The 23,355-nt window shown below is 46.5% G+C and overlaps 1 protein-coding gene across 1 annotated transcript in view; it reads left to right on the top strand.

The window, feature by feature from the left end:
* The first annotated feature begins 345 nt into the window (after positions 1–345).
* SMOX (spermine oxidase) overlaps positions 346–23,355 on the top strand; it is a 70,517-nt gene continuing 47,507 nt past the window's right edge. The window contains exon 1 of the mRNA XM_027846103.1: positions 346–429. The gene's annotated coding sequence lies outside the window, so the exon portion shown is untranslated. The remainder of the gene's footprint in view (positions 430–23,355) is intronic.

The following is a 23,355-nucleotide window of genomic DNA, read 5'->3' as shown; positions in this document are numbered from 1 at the left end:
TGTGGCTCCCAACTTCCCGGGATTGCCGGCCCCCCCACCCCCCATTCCCGGCCCGTTGGCTGCGGACAAACGCCCCAGGGCGGAGGAGGGCGGAGCGCGGAGCCCGGGGCAGCCTCCGGGGAGGCGGGGCGGCCCGGGAGGGGAGAGGAGGGGGCCCGAGACGGGGAAAGCGAGGCGGAGCCGGGAGGATAAACAGGCCGCGGTGGCCGGGCCGGCCCCTACAGTCCCGGCGGCGGCGGCGGCTGCAGGAGGAGGAGAGGAGGAGGAGGAGGAGGAGGAGGAGGAGGAGCGGGAGGAAGAGGAGGAGGAGGAGGAGGAGGAGGAGGAGGAGGAGGAGGAGGAGGAGAGAAGAAGGAGGAGGCGGCTGCCGGGCAGGAGGCTGGAGCTCCGCACAGCCGCGATTCTCTTCCCCGGGCTCGGCAGGGAAAGGTACCACGGGCTCCTCCCCATCGTCCCTTCCCATCCCAGCTCCGCGATGATCCCCAAGCGCAGTGTCCGCGCGCGCGCGCGTGTGCGCGTACGCAGGGTGCGATGTTGACTGGGCGGGGGGGGGGGGGGGAACGGACCCCAGGTAGCCCCTGGGGGAGATGGGAGCAAAATCAGTCCCTGTTAACGTGGGTGTCTGTTAACGAGGGGTGCGGGAAGCGCCTTCCAAGAAGCATTCCAAGATTGACAGGCGCCGAGTTTCCCAAATGCCCCTGCTTGCAGGTCCGGGAGGACCGCGATCTCCTTCCCGGAGCTGCAGTGATCGGAAGTGGGTGACTGCTGCGGGGGAGTGGGGGGTGTATACACTGCTCGTGTGCGTGCGTGTGTGTGTGTGTGTGTGTGTGTGTAGGTGCGGTGCCCGAGGGGTGGGAGGATGCGAGTGTGTGTGTGTGTGTGTGTGTGTGTGTGTGTGTGTATGCGCGCACACACGGGGGCCGGGGCTTGGCTGGCCGAGACAAAGCCTGCCCCAACTCTGGCCCCTCAACCCCCTTTCCCGGGAGGTGGCTGCTCGGGAGGGTGCTGGAGCTCTGAACCTTTCTCTGCCCGCTTCACTTAGGCGGCCTCAGCCCTGGCCATGGGGGAGGGGGGGTCAAGTGTGTCGCTGCCTTTGTGCACTAGGTGTGTTTGTGCCTTTGTGTGGTCGGGAGGCCCTTTGTGTGACTGGCGCTGGTGTGTGTGTGCGCGCGCCGCCGCGTGTGTCTGTCTGCCTGTAGTGGCTGTGTGTGTGACCCTGTCACTGGAGGGCACCCGAGGTAACCCCAGGCAGGGACGGATTTCCCCGTTCCTCAGCTCTCTTTCTTTGCTTTGAAAGCACAACCTGTCTCACTCACACACCCACACGGGGCTCCCCCCACCCTTACTCAGGTAGCCAGGAAGAGGCCCTGAGTCAGTGAGCAAACCAGAGAGCTCAAGATGAGGTGTGTGTGTGTGTGTGTGTGTGAAAGAGAGAGACAGAGACACAGAGAGAGAGGCAGAGAGACAGAGAGAGACACACAGAGAGAGAGACAGAGATGAATGATGATGATGGTGTGAGAGACAGACAGAGAGAGAGAGAGACAAGAGACAGAGAGAGAGGGGTGGATGTGTGTGTGTGTGTTTGAGAGAGATGTAGAGAGACAGAGATAAAGAGACAGAGACAGAGACAAATAGATGGGGTATGTATTAATGTATATGTGTGAGAGAGACAGAGTGTGTGTGAGAGAGAGAGACAGACAGACAGACAGAGAGACAGAGATGGATGATGATGATGATGATGGTGTGAGAGTCAGACAGAGAGACAAGAGACAGAGAGAGAGATGGATGATATGTGTGTGTGTGAGAGAGAAAGACAGAGACAAAGAGAGAGACAGACAGAGAGAGAGATGGATTATGATGATGATGATGATGATGTGAGAGACAGAGAGAGAGACAAGGGGGGGTGGGTGATGTGTGTGTGTGTGTGTGTGTGTGTGTGTGTGTGTTTGAAGAGATGTAGAGAGATAGAGACAGAGAGACAGAGACAGATAGATGGGGTATGTGTTAATGTATATTTGTGAGAGAGACAGAGTGTGTGTGTGTGTGTGTGTGTGTGTGTGAGAGAGAGAGATGGGGTGTGTGTTAATGTGTGTATGTGTGTGTGTGTGTGTGTGTGTGTATGGATTAGGATTCCAGGGTCCACTCCCCATTTCTTCCCCCACACTTCGGCTGAGGTGAAGGCTGCCAAGGTACTTGTTTGTGCGTGGTGGCACACATATTGTAGAACACATACGTAGAATCACAGATTTTGATGGAGCTGGAAGAGGTTCCAGAAGTCATTTAGTCTAATCCCTTCATTTCACTTTTAGGGAAACTGAGGCTAGAGATGTTAAGTCCCACTTAAGTGGGAAGTGTCAGAGGTGGTCCTGCTGTGTGTTTTCGTGTGCTGTGGCCAGGACTGTAACACATGTGTGGCACATTCACAGATTATGTGATGTGTGTATTCGTTGGGGGTGTAGCCTCGGGTGGACTTGTTCAGATGCATGTTGTTGTCTGCAGCTGTTGGATAAGTCATGGCCTCGTAGAGTTTAGAGCTGAAAGGAAACTCAGAATCATCCCAGTCCAGCTTCATAACTTTGCAGTTGAGGAAACTGAGGTGCAAGGAGTGATTGCCTGAGGGTTTCAGCCTCCCAAGCCAGTGCTCCTCCACTACTAACAGGGTGCCTCCCTGAGGGCTAGTGTTAGTATGAATATGAGAGGCAGCAGAACCAAAGGGTCTGACACATAGTAGGCACTCATAAAATATCAGGTGACCTGAGTGGAAATACGGTGTATTCATTTGCGGTCCCATGTTGTGCTATTTTTCTGTTGCATCACATTAGGTGATAGGTCCATAAGTTGTGGTATGTGCTGTTCATATATGTATGTGTGCACATCCACGTGTGCATACACTGTAATACATATATGTTCCAAGCTGTGTCTGTGCACGGGTGCACATATGTGTGGTATGGTTTGTATGGGGCAGATAGGTGTAGGTTCTAGTAAGGGGGCACGTATTGGTGGCCCAGAACATCTGGCCAGATGTAGTAGCAAGAATGCCCCATATGGAATCTGACAGATGACTTGGGTTTGAATCTTGCCCCTTCTAGTTCCTAAGCTGTGTGACCTTGGGCCAATCAGTCTCTTCCCTGAGTCTGTTTTCTCCTCTCTAAAATGAAGGAGTTGGGTTAGATTTTCACCAGGGTTTCTTCCAACTCTGCAATTGTGTGTGTGGGATGAATTCCATTCAACATTTCCCCTTATTTACAAGCTGTAGAGAAGAGACTGCCAGCTTCGGAGTCAAAAGACCCGGGTTCTAGTTCTGCCCCATATTCTGGTTGATTGACCATGGGCAAGTCATTTAACCTCTCAGGGTCCCAAGGCAACTCTGTAAAACTATGCTACAATCAGTCAATAAACATTTATTAAGCACCTACTATGTGCTTGGTACATTGCTAAGAGCTGGGAGTACAAAGAAAGGCAACAGACAAATCCAGCGGCTGACCTGTCTTGATGGAGGGATTTTCCACAATGGAAGTTCCCCTTATGGATGGAATTAGTGTGAGGAACCTGTACAAGGGAATGTAAGCCCTCAAGGAGCTTATGGGCCTCCATGGAGGGTCACATATTTACGGCTGGAAGGGACTTTAGTGACCATCATGGACTGAGAACTGGAAGGCCATCTAGTTCCCCCACCACGTTTATAGGTGAAGCCCAGCATCTTGGCCAAAGTCATACAGGTGGTAAGTAGCAAAGGTGGGATATGAACCCAGGTCCTTTGACTCTACAGCCAGCCCTTTTCCTGCTGTATTTCACTGCCTCCGTGTTCGATTCCAGAATCATGGAATTTAAGAGTGGGAGAGGACCCATGCTACTCTCAAAGGCCATGTCAAAGGAATCTTCATTATCATCCACCAAACAAGTGGTCACCCCCGACTTTCTTGGTGATCTCTAAAGGCCCTTCTAGTGGTAGGACCAAGATTCTACTTGCTTGGTTCCAGGTGTATTTGGATGGAAGGCTTCCTCTTAGGAGTTCCCCGGTCCTTTCTCCCCGGGGGCACAGTGGGCCATGGTGGGCCATGGTGTCTGAGGCAGCCTTCCGACAGAGCACTGTTTCTGCCCAGCACAGATCTGCTTCCTCCAACACTTGTCTAGCCTTAGGTAGTCCCAAAGAAGGGAGCCAGGTAGAGATATGAGCAGAAGCAACCTCTTTACTGATGGAGTCTCCAAGTAACCTTCAGCAAGCTGGGGTTTGCTTTTGTTTGTTTGTTTGTTTTTCCACTTTCCTAAAGGGAAAGAGGAATTATCAGATATTGTGAGAAGCTGAGCCGTTTTAAGGGCAGGGGCAGAGAATTGTAAACAGTAGAGTTGAGGCTCCCAGTGGCCCAATGGAGGTTTGAGTGAATAGCAGAAAGTCTGAAGGGCCCAAGGGTGGTGGTGGTGGGGGGAGCGCTGTGAGAGCCCGTTGGCGTAGGATTTCCTTTGTTCTCCATAACGAAAACCTGGTTGGGTCATGGGAGTCACTGCTTTTTAAACATTCTTCCACCCCAAGCAAACCTGTGCTCTTTGCCGAGTCTTTGGAGGAGGGACAAAGGTAAGGCTTGGTTGATAATAGCCACACAACTCACATTTCTAACCACAATGCTTTCAGGCTTAGAAAGGCATTCCTTCCACCAGGACTGTGCAGGACACAGGGTAAATTATTCTTCTCATTTTATGTAAGAGGAAACTGAGGCCCAGAGTGGGTAAGCTTGTTCTTGACCATGTAGCCAGCAGATGTCATAGTGGAAGACCTGGAACCAATGTCTGGAGGGAATCCTCCAGATAGGATCACAGACCCAGACCGAGAAGGCCTTAGGAGCCTTCTGGTCCAGCCCCTCTCATTTTAGAGTCCAGAGAGGTCAAAGGTCGAAAGTACTGAGGTTGAAGTGATTTGTCCATGGTCACACAGGTGGTAAGTAGAAAAGTGAGATTTGAATTCTGGACCTTGGACTCCAAACCATTGCCCTTTCCGTGGTGCCACATTGGTAGGGGAAAGTGATGCCATTAAAAGATGGAGAAGTGGTGCTAGGATAGGGTGGGACAGTCAGACATCATTTCCCTAGAGCAACCATCTGTATTAGCCATGCCTCTCCTCAAGGGACTTCACTCCAGTAAATGCATGATGAACCTTTAATTCAATGAAAAATGCCCACTGTGCGAGGTGCTGTCTAGGTCACCAGCTACCTGTGCTGTGGTAGCCCTGTGTTCAGTGCTGGTGGGAGAGAAAGAGGATTTCCCTGGGGAACTTACAGTCTAATTGGAGAGACAAGACATCACCTGTGAATAACAACAATGTATTGTCAAATGGTAAACTGTGGGGCTGGAGTAAGCGAGGATCAGATAATGTCAGAGAAGGGAAAGTTAGAGTAACCCTAGAATCCTTCACGAAGGAAGGGCCCTTTCATCCAACCCACTCATATAACTGATGGGGAAAGTGAGGCCCAGAGAGGTTGGGACTTGCTCAGTATCACATAAGTAGTACACAGCAGAGGTAGCATCTGAGCCCAGGTCATCTGCCTACAAACACCGCCCTCTTTGCACGGTATCCTTCTGCCTCCTGGGACAATAGAGGATCAATGTGGGATATGGATGAGGGAAGAGGAGGGAAGAAACTTTAAAATGCAGTGGATTTGGAGCTGAAAGTCTGTCTAAAAATCATCTGAGTGAATCCTCTCATTTTACGGATGAGAAAAGAGGCCCAGACAGACGAAGGCTGATTGCGCAAGGTGCAGGGTGAGTGGATAGCCGAGCCAGTTCCCCTGAATCTGAATCTAATGGATTTTTTCCCCTCTAACTTAGTCTGCAAAGGCTTTGGAAGACAGGCCATATTGTGGGCTGTGGAAAGTGAGAAGGCCGGCCTGCTAGAACAGAGCAATTGTGTTGGGCCTGCTAGAACAGAGCAATTGTGTTGGGGAAAGGGAGACTAATCTGGAAAGATTGCAGGGGGAAAGATTTGTGGGAAGCATTGAATGGCAGATCCAGCCAGCACTCATTGGTTGTGTCTCTTTGGAAAAACAGGCCATTTTTGCAGCTGTCCTTCAATGCCTCTATTGTTTGGGCTGAGGATGATAGAGGAGTAATATTGTGGATGAGCGTTTCTGAACTTAAAAGAGAAAGGTCAGTGTGACTGACCCCAGAGGGTGCAGACAATGGGAACTCAGGCTTCTTTTGAGCTTGGAGTCTGACAAAGCCTTTCCGCCATAACAGTCCTACAAGGTAGATAGTACCCATGTTATCAGAGCTCTGGACTTTGAGTCTGAAAGCCCCAGGTTCAAATCTCATCCCTGACACCTAATTAACTGTGTGTCCATGGACAATCAAGGAAAAGTTTAAAAATCATTTCTTAAGTGCTTACTCTGTGCCAAGCACTCTGCAAAGTGCTTGAAAATAGGCTGTTGAGACTGTCCCCACTCTCAAAGAGCTCACATTCTAATTGGGGGAAATGACATACATGGGAGAGTCCTGCTACAGGGCAGATGGTAAGGGTCAGTCATTCCTGCATCATGTCAGGGAAGATGCCAGTGTCCAGGGCTTTGGCAGGTCCTTCAACTGGGCCAATAGGAAAGCAGTACACTTAGGGGAACTGTCTGGAAACTAGCTGCACTACTTTGGGACTTCTCTGCCTGGTCTATCCACCATGGGGTGCCTTTTGGGGATAGTCTTCTCCCTTCTGACTGTAAGCTTCTTGAAGGCATGGATTCTCTCAGTCTGTCTCTCTCTCTGTCTCTGTCTCTTTCTGTCTCTCTCTCTCTCCTCTCTCTCTCTCTGTCTTTCTGTCTCTCCCTCTCTGTCTTTCTGTTTCTCTCTATTTCTCTGTCTCTCTCTCTGTCCTCCCCCACCCCCCAGTGTTTACACAGTGCTTGGCACATAGTAGGTGCTTTATAAATGTTTACTGACTTCTTTTGTAAAATAAGAAAAATAGCATCTGTAGTGATTACCTCAGAGTGCTTTTGGGGTTAGAATGAGCTAATATGTATAATGCATTTTACAGCTTTAAAGTACTATATAAAAGCTAGTTATCTCATTTTTTTATTTTATTAATTATTGTCATTATTATAGGAAGTTAGTGGGACATGGTGGATAAAGAGCAGCAGGAAGGCTTGCTTCTGACGTATGCTGGATGTATGAGCCTGGGCAAGTTAACCTTTAACCAGAAATTGGCCCAGGCAAATTTCCAAGGCTAGAAGTTGTTGGAGTAGGTAGAGATCTGTCTTGACAGAAGGAGTTTCCTCACTGGGTGAACCAATGAAACCCCAAGGGTCATAAAAAACACTTTTTGTCTTTCAGATGATGATGCTGAGGTTCAGGGACGAGTGACTGTGGCAAGGTCACCAAGCTAGGAAGGATAACAATAATGATGATGACAATGATGATATTGATTGCTAGCATTTCTAGAGCATTTTAAGGTTTACAAAGCACTTTACAATTATTATCTCATTTCATTCTGAGGGGGAGGTGCTATTATTATTCTCAGTTTACAATCGAGGAAGCTGAGGGAGACAGAGGTTAAGTGACTTGTCTAGGGTCACACAGCTAGTAAGTATCTGAGGTCACATTTGAATTCAGCTCTGAGTTCAGGTCCAGTATTCTATCCACTGAGCCACACAGCTGCTTCAAAGTATCAGAGTCAGGATTTGAATCCAGGATATTAAGTCTTAGAACTGAGTATTGAGTTTCTGGCTTAGCTCTTTCTTCCAGGGTAGGGCTATAGGCAGGGTAGGAGACCATTTACGTAGTTTAATTTCAGGGGCACTAAGAAGGCTCTCTTGCCCAAACTATACCAATGGACTTGTGTCTTTGGACTAAACTTTGTCTCCTTTTGACTTCTCCTGTGAAGTCCATCCTCCGAAGGATAATAGCTAGGTGGCAAAGTGAGTATAATGCTGGCCTTCTGCTTCTGGGAGACAGATTGGTGGAGTAAGATGTAAGGCGCTCTTAGCCTCCCTTATTAGCCTCTGAAAGCCCAGAAAATATCATCCCAAGAAAAACCCTGGAACAGCTGAACCAGAAGAAAGATGGGGTATAGCAGTCCAGGAGCCCAGGTAGCTTGAGGGATTAATGGGAAAGGCCCCTTTTGCCCTGGGAGAAGGGGAGCAGTACAGAATGAGAGGTGTCCCAGCAAGCTAGCAGAAAGCGCCACCTCAGCACACCAAAATGAGATCCTAAAACCCAGGTGGTAGAGCAGGCAGACACCAACACCTGGACCCCTGATGCCTCTATAGCAACCAACTCTCCCGGTGCCTCAGCAGAACTAAGGGAAGCAGCACTCCCAGGGGCTCCAGGTAGATAAACATCCCGCAACATCCATCTAAAAGGAGCTGAACAAAGTGAAAAGAAGGAAAAGCCCAGGTGAGCAGGAAATCTCCAGGAGCCACACTACCCAATCCTGCCCCTAGAGTTCCAGCCTTGCTGATGCCAGCCCAACACCAGGTAAGCTGCCAGAACCCTACGGCCTCCAACTGCCAGCACTGGAGGCCCCAGCACACAAAGCTCTAGGCTCCCAACACAAGAAACTTGGGTCAGTGCCCTCTGCTCCCCAGCAGGAGAGCTCAATCTCTCTAAAGGCCAGGAAATAAGCAAACACCATGAACAAAAAGAAACATACCGTAGATTCATATTACGAGAGCAGTGAAGATCAAGGCAGAAATTCTGAAGAGGACAACATTGTCAACAAACCCACATCTGGAACCTCAAAAGGGAATATGAACTGGTCTGAAGCTCAAAAAGCCTTCTCAGAAGAGCTCAAGAAAAGTCAAAATGAGAGTGGTAGAAGAAAAAATGGGAAAAGAAACGAGACATATGCAAGAGAGTCAATAACTTGGAAAAGGAAGGATAAAAAGTAACTGTAGAAAACAAGTCCTTAAAAAATACAATTGGCCAACTGGAAAAAAGTACACTGAAGAAAAGAAGTCCCTAAAAAATACAGTTGGCCAACTGAAAAAAAGTACACTGAAGAAAACAAGTCCATAAAAAATACAATTGGCCAAATGAGGAAGGAGGTACAAAATCTAAACAATGTTAAAAATTAGAATTGGGTCAATGGAAGCTAATGACTCTATGAGAGAGCAAGAATCAGTCAAACAAAAACAAAAGAATGAAACAATAGATGAAAATGTAAAACACCTCATTGGTAAAACAACTGACCTGGAAAATCAATCCAGGAGAGACAATTTAAAAATCATTGGTCTACCTGAAAATCATGATGGAAAAAAGAGCCTGGACAGTATCTTTCAGGAAATCATCAAGGAAAACTTCCCTGTCCTAGAACTAGAGGGTAAAATAGCCATAGCAAAAATCCACCAATCACCTCCTGAAAGAGATCCCAAATTGAAAACACCAAGGAATAGAGTAGCCAAAATCCAAAATTACCAGGTCAAAGAGAAAATACTGCAAGCAGCCAGAAAGAAACAATTTAAATATCAGTCAGGATTATGCAGGACCTTGCAGCTTCTACATTAAAAGATTGTAGGGCATGGAATATGATATTCCATAAGGCAGAGGAGCTTAGATTACAACCAAAGATCAACTACTCAGCGAAAATGAGCATGATCTCTCGGGGGGGGGGGGGGGAAGATGGATATTCAATGAAATAGGGGATTTTCAAACCTTCCTGATAAAAAGACCAAAGCTGAACAGAAAATTTGAGCTTCAAATACAAGACTCAAGAGAGACATAAAAAGGTAAATAGGATAGAAAGAAACAGCATGTTATTAATAAGGGCAAACTGTTTACATACCTATAAGAGAAGATGACACTTGTAACTCTTTTGAGAATTGTATTGTTATTACACCATGTTAAAGGGATATACATAAAAGGGCTGGGTATAAGTTGACTTAGATGTAATGATAAAAAAAAATTCTAATCAAGTGGGTTAAATGGATCCAAGTAAGTGGATTAATCTGATCTAACTAAGAAAATGTACTGATAGGGGCAGCTAGGTGGCGCAATGGATAGAGCACCGACCCTGAAGTCAGGAGGACCTGAGTTCAAATCTGACCTCAGACCAACACTTGACACTTACTAGCTGGATGACCCTGGGCAAGTCACTTAACCCCAGTTGCCTGAAAAAAAAAAGAAAAAGAAAAAAATACTGAGAGAAAAGGAAAGGAGGAGGCAGACAAGGGTAAATTACATTACAGGAAAAGGAACAAAAACCTATTTCAGCAGAGGGAAAGAGAAAGAAGGGAGGGAGATAAGCATTGTTTGAACCTTACTCTCATCAGATTTGGCTCAAGAAGGGAATAATATAAATCAGTTAGGTACTAATATTGATAGACTTAACCCTTCTCAGCAATACAAGGATCTAAGACATCTCCGAAGGGCTCCTGATGGAAAATGCTATCCATGTCCAGAGAGAGGACTATAGAGTTTGAATGCAGATTGAAGCAGACTATTTGCTATTTTATTTCTTCTGTTTTGTTTTGTTTCCTCTTTCTGATGGTTCCTCCTATTGGTTCTAATTCTTCCTTACAACATCACTAATGTGAAAATATGTTTAATAGGAATGTATATGTATAGCCTATATCAGATTGCATGCCCTCTTGGGGAGGGAGGGAGGGGAGAAAAATTGAAAACTCAAAAGCTCATGGAAGTGACTGTTGATAAATCAAAATAAATTAATTTAAAAAATAAAAAGAGTGTAGTGCTGGACCTGCAGTAAGAAAGAGCTGAGTTCAAATTCGGTCCCAGACACTTATTAGCTGTCTGATCCTGGGTAATTCATTTAATCTTTGTATACCTCAGTTTCCTTATCTGTAAAGTAGGAATAATAATAGCACTTACTTCTCATGGTTGTTGTGAAGATCAAGTGAAAATATTTGTTAATCCCTCAGTATAGTGCCTGGCACGTAGTAAACACATAATAAATGCTTCTTTCCTTTCTTCCTTCCTTCCTTCCATGTCAGGTCAATTCAAAAAGCGTTTAAAAAGTGCCTACTGTGTGCCAAAGACAGTGGGGATACAGTGACCAAAAAAATGAAACAATCCCTGCCCTTGAAGAAATTCCATTCCCCTGGGGAGAACCAATATGTGTCCAGAGTAAATTGAAAGTAATTGATTGGGGTGGGACAGGGAAAACACCAACAGCTGGGGAGATCAGGAAGGCTTTGTTGGGGAGGGGGCCCCTGGTCAGGGCTCAGAAGGAAGCTAAGGATTCTATGAGGTGGAAGAGAGAGATTCCAGGCAAGAAGGAATAATTAGCTCATCAGGTACTTACCTTACAGAAAGACCTGGGTCGGTGTTAGGGGCCCAGGAGGGGAGGATGTGACCGAGAGAATGAGAAATGGGACAGGAAAGGGATTAAGGCTGGTTCTGGCCAAGACCAAGTTCACTGGACTCTGGAACTGTCAGTATAATTCAGCTGCCTACTGACTGGCTTTGTGACCTTGGGTTAGTCACTTATTTTTCTCATTGTGAAAAGCTAATGGCGTTTTCCACCTTGACAGGTGAGGGTCAGGGCAGCTTGAAGACACTGGGTTAAGGGAGGGAGAGGTGGCTGAAGGGGTGGAAATGTTATTGTTATTATTATTATTATTATTAATTATATTCATTCAGCCCTTATTAAGTACCCACTCTGCGCTAGTAGATTCAAAGACAAAAACAAAGGTGTCCCTGCCTTCTCTGAGTTTACATTTTCTTGACATACCGAGTCTCATTTGGTCATCACAAGAGGCCCACAGCTGAGGCAGAGTGAATATTAATTGCATTTTACAGATGAGACAATATGCATTCAGAGAGTGAAGAGACTTGCCCTGGGTCAGACAGCTGGTAATTGTCAACCGGGATTTTTAGAATCAACCTTCGGAGCTGGAAGGGATCTCAGATCACCTAGTTTAGCCTGCTTGTTTTATAAACGAGACAATGCAGGTGCAGAGAAATGAAGTGACTTGTCCAAGGTCCTGCAGAGCTGGGATTAGAACTGAGGTCTTTCAACTTTCCCGTTGTTGGGCTTCCATTTAGATGTGTTTGTACATCTGCGATAATAGACAGCCTTCACAGTATTGAAAGACCTCCCTGCAGAATGTAAACTGGCTGTTGGCGGAGGAAAGTGAAAGGGAAGGCTTCCTTCTGGGCCCTCTCTGGCCGGATCTCCTGTCCTGTGGGCTTATTCCGGGGAGAAGAGCTCCAGGAGCCAGCCTCCGATGGAGCATCTCCTCGTGGTCTCCTTTCCTGGAATCGGGTCTGGATGGCTGCCTCCAAGAAGGTCTGAGCACACAGTGGGAGTCTGTCATGCCTGCAACTCAGTTGGAATCCCAGAGTGTAAAAGGCCAAAGATTTGGGGGGAAATGGGTCTTTAGATGCCTTAAAAGGATTGGTTAGTCAGTCAATTAACAAGCATTTATTAAGTACCTACTATGTACTAGGCACTGTGCCAAGAGCTAGGGCTCCAAGAGAGGTAAAAGACAGTCTCTGCTCTCAAACACCTGGAGATATCTCCTCTGGGGAAGAGGAGGCCCGGAATCCCTCCTCCCCACCCACCTCCATACTAAAGTGTTTTCAAGGCGGTTCTATGGAAGAGAGATTAGCTTAACTAGGCATAATTAACAATAGTGGGTGTTGATTGCAGATGGTTTTCTGTCCAAACAGAAAACCTGTCCTTGTGGAAGGGCCTGCCTTGCGGGGAAGTGAGTTTGCCTCACTAAGAGGCCAAGCACAGGCTGGATGGGGCCCCTTGTCTGCCCTGTTCTAGGGGGCCTTTCTTTGGGGGTGCTGCTTGAACTAGATATCTGCCCCCAAGATCTCTCCCAGCCCTGAGGTTCTGTGAGTCTGGCACTGGGATGAGAGAACTCCTTGGCTTCCTGGCATGCCATAGGGAGCTAGGCAGCTCCCATCTTAAAGCAGGCCCACAGAAGTCAGCTGACTTATCCAAGGACACGCAGCAAGTCAGGGAGAGATCTAGGCCTGGAGGCTGAGTCATCGAGAGGCAGCAGGATGTAGGAGGAAGAACAGAGGCAGGAGGCTGGACCCCAGTTCTAACCCGAGCTGTGCGACCCTGGGCAGGTCATCACCTGTAAAATGGGTATAGTCGTTTTTCATGGTGTGATTGGGGAAAAGTGCTTTCGAGTACTGTTATCCATTCTATATCACTGGGGAGGGGGTGTTAGGGGTGTGGCACTCTGGAAAATCCCCGGTAAAATTTTTTGGCCCTCACTTCGTATCAGAGAAGAAATCTGAATTTTTTTCTTTTTCTGTTATGGGTTATTTACAGTACTTTGTTGTAAAATTTGGGTTAAGTATTTGGTTGTAGGCTCTGTGTTGTCTGCTGGCCTTTGTGTGTCATCTACAGCTTCTGCAAAACTCCCCAAAATTCCCATTTAATTTATTATGCCAACCCGAGATATATATCAGAACCACAATGGGGAAAGTCACCAGGTGGAAGGGATTGCTGGATAGCAAGGTCAATAATTATGGGAGATCAGGGCATGAAAAGATCTCAGAAATCATCAGTTAATAGTCTGAAAACATTTATGAAGTATGACATTGGGCAAGTCATTTAACCCCAACTGCCTCAAAAAAAAAAAAAGAGAGACAGAAACATTTATTAAGGACCTACTATGTGCTAGGCACTGTGCTAAAGCACTGGGGGCACAGAAAAAGGCTAAAGAGAGTCCTTGTTCCCAGGCTCACAGCCTGACCAAATTAACCTTGTCATTTTACAGGTAAGGAAACTGAAGCTCAGGCAAAGTGACTTATCCAGGGTCATAGAGTTAGGAAGAGGCAGGTCTTCTGACTTCTAGCTTTCTATTACACCACCCTACCCTCTGGATCTTAGCTTGGTGATCTTTCTTTTATTCTAGGATGCCACTGGCCTGATCCCCTCTTTATTTCTTTTCTACCCAGGCCACCCCAGGCGGGTGAGTTTAACATATGTCAGGGCCAGATAGCAAGTTGAACTTCCTGGTGATCAGATGTCAGCCTCTATAAACTGAAGGAAGAGACTGTCAGTCAGGAGCTAATAAAGCATTTCTCTAGTGGTTTGTGTGAAGGAGATAGGCAAAGACTGTATGGTGGGTGATAGCACTCATAGCTGTGAGACAGCATTCAAAAATGCTGATTTATTTGGTTGTTTTGTTTTGATCAAGAAGGACTGGGGGCAACTAGGTGGCCCAGTGGATAGAAGACTGGGTCTGGATTCAGGAGGATCTTCGTTCAAATCTGCTTTCAGACGCTTATTAGCTGTGTGACCCTAGGTAAGTCACTTAACTCCAATTGACTCCAAAAAAAAAAAAAAGAAAAAGACTGTAAGATTTTAAAGAAGGAGATCAGTATGGCCTCCTTAGTTTAGGGAGAATTCCTGGGAGAGATGGGACTGGAATGAAAATAATATTAGCTTGTAGTTTTTAATCTTCTTTTACAGCAGAGAGGTGGTGTACTGCTGGGGCAGAGTATTGTATACGTTGTCAGATGAGGTTTCTCTGACTCTTAATTGTTTTTCTTTGACACCAGGGGGAATTATTGTACATAAACATTAATGAAACATTTACCTAGTGCTGGTAAAGTCAACTTAGGAATGGACATGACATAGAGAAACAGTGAAGAGAATGAAATACAGGATGGAATTCTGAGGCTGTAGTCAGGAAGACCCATGTTCAAATCCTACCTCTGATACCTGCTAGCCATATGACTGTGGGCATGTCATAGCACCTCAGATTTAGGGGCCTTAGAGGGTCCGAACCCCTCATTTTACAGATGAGGAAACTGAGACCAACGGGGCGAAGTTTCTTGCCCAGTGTCACAGTGAATGTCAAAGGTAAGATTTGAACCCAGGACTTCTCAACTCCAAGTCTAGTGTTCTGCCTGTATTATGCTGCCTTTGTTTTCTCATCTGTAAAATGGGGATCCTACTTCTTTCAATGGTCACTTGGCAGGGCTGTTGATAGACTTAAAATGAGATATGGAATATGAGGTGCTTTGCAAATGTTAGGGCCAAATATCTGTGTGTGTGTGTGTGTGTGTGTGTGTGTGTGTGTGTGTATGTATATATGTAAATGTATGCAAACATAGGTCTGTGACCTATCCTGATTAAGAGGGAGGGCATTCCTGAGTGGGGCAGGGAGAACATGATCAAGGATTGGGAGGCAGAAATGGCCACAACATGTTAGGGGAACAGAAAGACCAGCTTGACCAGAGAAGAGGGTGTTTCCTGAGGAGGAAGGGCCCAGGAAGTTGGGCCATGAATGCCAGGACTATATTTTGGTTAAAATTTCTATGTCTCCCAGCATCTTAAAGGCAGTGAGGTGGATAGAGCCCTGGTCCTGGAATCAGGAAGCCGTGAGTTCAAATCTGGTCTTAGATACTTCCTAGCAGTATGACCTTGGGCAAGTCACCTAACCCTGTTTGCTTTAGTTTCTCTATCAGTAAAATGATAATAGTAGTAGAACTTCTATCCCAGGGTTGTTATGAGGAGGAGATGAGGTAATATTTGGAAAGTGCTTTGCAGACTTGGAGGTGCTATAGAAATGCTAGTTATTATCTTGGCATAGTGCCCTTTGAACAATAGATGCTTAATCAGCATTTTACGTTATGAATAAAGTAGAAAGGTCGCTGGATCCAGGGTCAGAGGAGCTGGGTTCAAATCTCACCTCTCCATCAGGGAACATTCACAAAGGGATAGAAGCAGGTGGGGACTCCAGAGCTGACAGCTCCCATGGTCCCCTAGCGCCCCTACCAAAGGCCCAAGAGGACGGCTGTTTGCCTTCTGGCCTCTGTTCCTCTTCTGTACGATATAAGGATTGGCCAATATGTTCCTTCTGGCTCTAAGAACTATACATCTAGCCTGGGATGGGGGGACATTATTGAGACTCTCTGGTTTGCTTCTGCCTGGTGTGGAGGCAGGGGGATGGAAAAGATGACTTCAACAGGGCCTTTCAACTCCAAGGTCTGAAGCAGCTTCTAGGAGCCAAGGTCAGGCAGGTAGCAGAGGAGTGGCCGTCTGTCCCCTCAGGTGGAAGGAGGGTCATCTGCAGGCACCCGGCGGCTCCCATGGGTATGATCCCCGGTCACAGGCGTCTGGGAGGGGATGGACAAGAGTCTGTGGTCAGAGAAGGTGCCAGGCATGTTCAGATGACTGCCAGCGGCTTGCTTGGGACCAGCCTTGCAGTGCCCACCACTGGAAAGTCCCACTGACCATTCCCTGAACCAAACAGCATCAGAAATGTTCATCTGCAGCAGGGGAAGGGTGAGGGCTGGGTGGAGGGGAGGGGAAACCCTCCGACATGATTATTCCAAAGCCCTTGGAAATATTTTCAGAGATTTTTGTTTTGTTTTTGCTAGGCAATGGAGTTAAGTGACTTGCCCAGGGTCACACAGCTAGTAAGTGTCAAGTGTCTGAGGCTGGATTTGAACTCAGGTCCTCCTGACTCCAGGGCTGGTGGTCTATCCACTGCGCCACTTAGCTGCCTCGATTATTTCTTTTCTTCATTGAATTCTCCTTGGCTTACCCACCATTGGAGAAGATATCACACTGCTCAGCTCCTCACTGCTATCAGTCACCAAGCATTTACTGAGCGTCTATTACATACCAGGTGCTGTTGTTAAGCCCTGGAGATAGAAGTAAAAAGTAAGGATAATTGCTGCCCTCAAGAAGCTTACATTCTTATGAGACAATGGGAGATACTACCATGGATAATTGAGTTGACTGTGTATGTCAGGACCTTTGGAAGGCACTGGGTTTCCCCAGATTCTAGGCAGTTGTATCATTTCCCCCAAATTCCAGGCAGATGTATCAACCAGGCAGAAATTGGGACCAAAAGTAGAGGCTTTGTGTAGTAGGATTAGTTTTCTTTGGAAGCAAAGCTTGGACATAGATCCTGGCTTTCCAAGAAACCTGCCATGTGACCCTGGAGCCTTGGGACTCTAGAACCTTATTTCACCCCTGTAACATGAGGGCATTGGCCCTGAGGACCGTGGAGGCCTCTCCTGGCTGTATGTCCATCTGGGGTCCTCTGACTCACCTCTAGTCACAGGGCCAGTAGGCCTCTGAGGCAGGAGCCAGATCCAGGCTTTCCTGACTCTAATTCTTAGTTTATGTTGTAGATGCTTCATAAATAGTTGTTGTGAATTCAATCCAGAGAGCTGGGGAGAGGCAGTGTGAGATGGTGGAATGATTGGCTGGGGGTCAGAGGACTTGGGTTCAAATCCCCGGTCTGTAATTTATTACTCATCTGACTATAGGCCAATTATTTCACTTCTCTTAGCCTCAGTTTCCTCATCTGTAAAATGGGGATGGTACCCACACCAAAGCAAAAGATTTGTTGTGGAGAATCAAATGAGATTTAATGTACATAATGTAATCAAATTGCATCTGTATGCATATATGTGTGTATATGTACATAAAACTATACGTGCATAAATATACATACATGTATATATGTGTATAGGTGTGTGTATATATATATGTGTGTGTGTGTGCATACACATTCACACATATCTATAGCCATCTTGGCAAACTTCGAAGCCTATATAAATGTGATCTATACTTCTTCTCTTGGTAGTAGACAACAGGAAACCACATAGGATTTTTGACTCCAAGAGTGACTTGATCCTGGCTGTGTTCTAAGAATACTGGGGCCCTATTTCCCCAGAGGGAATTCCCCCTGGGCCTAGCTGACTGCAGATGAGGGCAAGTCTGGTTGTATTCCTTGTGATTAATGTCCAAGAGAACTGTTAGAGAAACCTAGAGACACAAAGAACTAAGGCAAACTGAGGCTCAGGCTGGGAGCCCCTGCTCGTGAATGAAACCTGGACAGGAAGGGCATTCCCCACTGGGTGTCTGGCCACATGTCCTGGCTGGTGGTAGAAGCCTGGAATTCAGTGCTGGAGGCGATGGAGAGTGTGTGTGTGTGTGTGTGTGTACACGTGCTTGCGTGCGTGCGCCTTTGGGCCTAGAGCTGGACATTGTTGGAATGACCCAAGAGTAACTGGCTCCCTGGACAAGCCCGCGTGAATTACAAGTCCCAGCACGTCATCCCTGCATGCAGAGCCATGGGCACATTCTTTCTCTGAAAATTCCAGTTGCCCATCAGCGGTATTTGCCTCACTGTTCTTGGTTTCTAACTTTTATTCTTTCCTGTTTTGTCCCCTCACATGCTCATTCATTCACTCATTCAGCAATTCTTTCTCCCTTTCTCTCCATCTCTTCTGCTCTCTCATTTTCCTCCTCTTTCTTTCTTCTCTCCCACTTCTTCCTTTCTCCCCCATCAGTTAATATAAAAATAAACTTGCTGTTTTCAAACCATTTCCAAACTATTTCTTCTCTTTCTCTCTCTCTCCCTCTTTCTCTCCCTCCCTCCCTCTCTCCTTCTCTCCCTCCCCCTCTCCCTCTCTTTCTCTTTTCTCTCCTTCTCTCCCTACCCTGACTTTTCCGTTTCCTATGCTCCCACCCCCACCCCTTTCCATGCCTACTGGTCTTTTCCTCCTTCTCCTGTTCTTTTCTCAGTCTCTCCCCTTCTGTATATCTGCTTCTCCCCCACTGGCTCTGGAGACCTAGCCTCTAATGGTTGTGTGACCTTAGGAAACTCTCTCATCTTCCTCAACTTTGGTTTCTTCGACTATAAAAATAAGGAAATTGGACAAGATGGCCTTGGTCTCTGGGTCTTTGTGTGAGTTTGGTCTTTAGTTAAACCAAATCAGCAAGCATTTAGTAAGAACTTAATGACGTGCCAGGAGGTTTAAGTGCTGGGGATACAGAAGAAGGCAAGAAGACAGTCCCTGCCTTCAGGGAGCTTACAGTCTAGTGCTCTAGTCTAATGGGAGAAAACATGCAAATAGGTAGATATTATATGTAATTATATATATGTATGTATATATACACACATACACATCCATATACATCCATCCATATATATATATATATAATATTTTTTAAAAGACCAAAGAGTTAACTGAATGTTGTTCTGCGACTATTGCAAAAAAAAAAGGAAAAAGAAAAAAATTAATTGCTTAAAATTTCAGCCTATTCCGAAGTATTAAAATGTGCCATTTAATTTCTCTTTAAGGTCCAAAGACACATGTACTTTTGTTGGGAAGAAGGGTGACTTTAAATTGTTTTCCTATATTTCACTCTATGAATAAACAAGTTTTTTAAGAAATTTATACACAGGTATTTATTTTTGGTGTTGTTCATTTGTTTCAGTTGTGACCTACTCTTTATGATCCCATTTTGGGGTTTTCTTGGCAAAGATACTGGAGGGATTTGCCATTTCCTTCTCTAGCTCATTTGACAGATAAGGAAACCAAGGCAGGGTTAAGTGACTTGTTCAGGGTCACAGAGCTAGTAAGTGTTGGAAGCTAGATTTGCACTCAGGAAAAAGTCTTCCAGATTCCAAGCTTGGTACTCTATCCACTGTGCCACCTCATCGCCTGGGATAGCTACATCTGTATCTATATCTGTATCTATATCAATATCTGTAACTATATCTACATCTGTAGCTATCAGGAAGACCTAAGTTCAAATCCAGCCTCGGACACTTAACTTCTATTTGCCTCAGTTTCCTCATCTGTAAAATGGGGAAGTTGGGTTAAATGGATCTGGAGGTCCTTTTTAGCTCCAGAGCTCAGATCTTTTCCCAGGTTTCTTCAGCCCCCTTCTCCCTATCATTCATTTTCCATTCTGTGTGGCTGCCTTTTTGCCTCTCTTCCTGTACTGTCCCTCCCTTTCGCGATGACTCTCTCTCTGTCCCCCGTTTCTGCCTCTGTCCCCATCCTTCTCTCTCTCTGCCAGGATCCCGTGGGCCTGTCTGGGCTGGGCTGGGCTGACTGATGGATTCTTGCCACGTAACTCCCCACACCCACCTGCCTCCTGGTTCTTCAGGCTTCTTGGTATCTTTGGCAACAGCTCTGACCTCACCGGGCTGGGACAGCTTCAGGTGGAGGTTTCACAGACAGTGCAGGAGGGGTGGGGTTGATCAGCAAGTGGCAGAAATTCCCAGCTTCTGCCCGAGATGGGGGAGGGCAGTTAGTAGGCTAGTGTGCCTTTCCAAGTTGTGTGAGGGGTATGAAGGCTGCTCTGGCCCCAGATACCTTCCTAGGAACTTAATAAAGTGCTCACCTCTCTTTCCATCACAATTATTCTCCTGGGATAGATGGCAGGGGCTTTGTCTCCAGATAGGTATGTTCAATTAATTGATTGATTGATTAATAATTAATTAATTAATTTTAATTCAATTTGGCAAGCATTTATTAAGCCTCTACTATCTAGCACAGGGGTGGGGGGACCTGTGGCCCTTTGACTAAATCCAAACTTCACAGAATAAGGGCTGCACTTGAAGACCTAGAGGGTCACATGTGGCCTCCAGGCTTTTAGTACCATCATGCAAAGTGCTAGGCACCTTGGAGGCAGCTAGGTGGCATAGTGAATAGTATGGTGGGCCTGGAGTCAGGAGGACTCATACTGGCAGTGTGACCCTAGGCAAGTCACTTAATCCTGTTTGCCTCAGTTTCTTCATCTGTAAAATGAACTGGAGAAGGAAATGGCAAATCACACCAGTATCTTTGCCAAGAAAACCCCAAATAGGGCCACAAAGAATCAGAGGTGACTGAACAACAACAACAAAAAGACTGCTTGGAGATACCAGGACAAAACCAGGATAGTCCCTGTTCTTAAGGAGTTTCCATTCTGCTGGGGGGAGGGGAGATTAGATCTCGGTTGCAATCTTGTACTATCTGTATAACCCTGGGCAAGTCATTCCTCTTCATTTCTATAAAATGAGGGGTTTGGCCCAGCTGGCCATTCAGGGCCCTTCTTGCTCTCAACACAAGGTCCTCGAATCTTACATAAATCTTTGAGGGAGAGAGTCAAACCCTGCAGACTGCGCTTGAAGAAGCAGCAGCATTAGTGCTGATTCTGGAGTGAAGATCTTTGGATTCTGAGTTGTGGATCAGGAGGGGAGGACATGCCAGGCCTGGCCAGACTTGGGGGGGCTGAGAGCCTGGGAGGATGCCGAGAAAGGATGTTATGTTGGGGAAACTGCCAGTATGGTCCAGTTTGGCTGGTGTAAAGGCGAATGATGTGAAATAAAGCTGGAAAGATGGTCCCAAGTCAAATCAACCAGAATTTATTAGGCATCTAGTATGAGTCAGGCACTGTGCTAAGTAAGCTTGGTGAATACAAAAATAAGGAGATAGAAAGACAGTCCCTGCCTTCAAGGAGCTTACATTTTTATGGGAGAAGACACATAAAGGTGTTTATGTCTTGGTGCAGTGCCTGGCATGAAGGAGGCACTTAATAAATGTTTATTGATTGATTGATTCACCTTAGAGCCAATCAGGAGCCATTTTTGAGCAGGCGAGTAATAAGGTCAGACTAACTTTACTGTTCCTCGGACCCGTGTCCATGCATTTGCCCAGGCTGGTATGCCTCCCCTCTTCACTTTTACCTTGGAATCCTTAGTTTCGCCCCCAAACCCAACTGGAGTGCTACCTTCTACATCAAACCTTTCCTACTCACCCTAGCTGCTGGTATTTACTCCAACCCTTTTACCTTTTATTGTGTGTGTGTGTGTGTGTGTGTGTGTGTGTGTGTGTACGACATACATGTTGCCTTCCCTTTAGAATATAAGCTTCATGAGGGCAGGGACTGTTTCAGTTTTGTCCTTAATTTTTCAAATCCCAGTGCCTAACACGGTACCGAGCAGCTAGACATTTCTGTAAATAGCAATTGTGTGGGGAACAGATTAGAGAGAGGAGAGACTAGAAGCTGGGCTATTACTACACTTGAGATGGGAGCCCAAGTTAGGGTAGTGGCCAGGTGAGTGGAGGACAGGGGGCTGCTGGGACAGATGTTGTGGAATTTACAAGACTTGGCAACTGACTGAATAAAGGAGGTGAGGAAGAGAGAAGGGAAGGTGAATTTGGAGTTGTAAGCCGGGGTGATCTCGACGATGATGGCTCCTTGCACAGAGGTTTTGAGGAGGTTTTGCAAGAGGGCCAGATCTAGGGGGTAGATAGTGAGTTCAGTTTTGGACATGATGAGTTTGAGATGCCAGTGGGATGTCTCAGAGAAAAGAGGGCCATGTGTAAGAAGAAACAATTACAAAACAACATGAGACTCTTATGAGATGGTGTGTTGGTGCTGGAGGAGTGCAGAGTAAGGGAAAGATCCTAAGGGGATGGGATGGTCAGGGAAGACTCCCTGCAGGACACTGGACTTTTCCATTGGTCCTTGAATGTCAGTCAGTAAGCTAGGCTTGGTGCACAAAGAATGACCCTCCCCTGAAGGAGCTCCCAGTCTGGCAGGAGAAATAACAATGCCCAAACAAGATACAGATGGGATAAAGTGGGGGTAGGCTCAGAAGGAAGGCACTGCTGTGCTTGATGAAGACTGGCAGAGGCTTTAGGCAGAAGATGGAACTTCAACTGAAGGAAGCGAGATGAGGAGGGAGAGTGTTCTAGGCATGAGGGAGAGCCAATGAAAAGGGGCAGAGTTGGGAGGTGATGTCATTGGGTCATAGAGAGGAACAAGAAATAAGAAGTATTTACCTTGTAGTAAGAAGACTACAAAGGTGATGGATGAACTGGAAAAAGCAGAGAGAAGGGAGAGGCAGTTCTGGTAGTGGGAACAGTGAAAGCAAAGGTACAGAGATGGGACTGAGTATGATATAGGGGGGGAGGTCAACGAGGAGACTAGCCTGGTTGATGGAAAATTCATGTAGGGAGGAGATAAAGGTAGGCTTAGAATCAGATCACAGGGAACCTTGAATTTGATGCCAGAGAGATCATATAGAATCAGGTCATAGGGTTGTGTGTGTGTGTGTGTGTGTGTGTGTGTGTGATACACACATGTGCTGTCTTCCATTTAGAATGGCTGTTGTCCTTCATTCTTGAAGAGCACCAAAATGACATCACTGTGCTAGAGTCAATTACAGTGTGTTCGACCGTGACTGATCAGACCAATAGGAGCTTAGAATGTTCTACCACAGGTTGGGCACAAAGAGTCCATGTGAACATTTCAGGTGGATTCTCTAAATTTGGGCGTCTTGCATTTCTTTTGAGCTGTTTCAATTCTGCTTTGTTCAGAGAGCGCAGCACCTTCTCTGATGTGGGCGCGCCATGCTGGGCGGTCCTGGGCCAGGTTCTCCCATGTCACACAAGCAATTTCAAAGTTCTTAAGAGAGACCTTGAGAGTGTCCTTGTATCGCTTCTTCTGACCACCATGTGAATGCTTGCCCTGTGTGAGTTCTCCATAAAATAGTCTTTTTGGCAAGCTGACGTTTTGCATTTGAACAGTGTGGCCAACCTATCAGAGCTGCACTTTCTGAGGCAGAGTTTGAATGCTTAGCAGTTTAGAATATAAGCTCCTTGAAGGCAGGGACCGTTCTCTTCTCCTCCAGGTTTCCC

The sequence above is a fragment of the Vombatus ursinus genome, unplaced genomic scaffold (assembly GCF_900497805.2).
Source record: "Vombatus ursinus unplaced genomic scaffold, bare-nosed wombat genome assembly UNPS02015066.1, whole genome shotgun sequence".
Classification (NCBI taxonomy): Eukaryota; Metazoa; Chordata; class Mammalia; order Diprotodontia; family Vombatidae; genus Vombatus; species Vombatus ursinus.
This window is presented reverse-complemented; position numbering and strand designations above follow the sequence as displayed.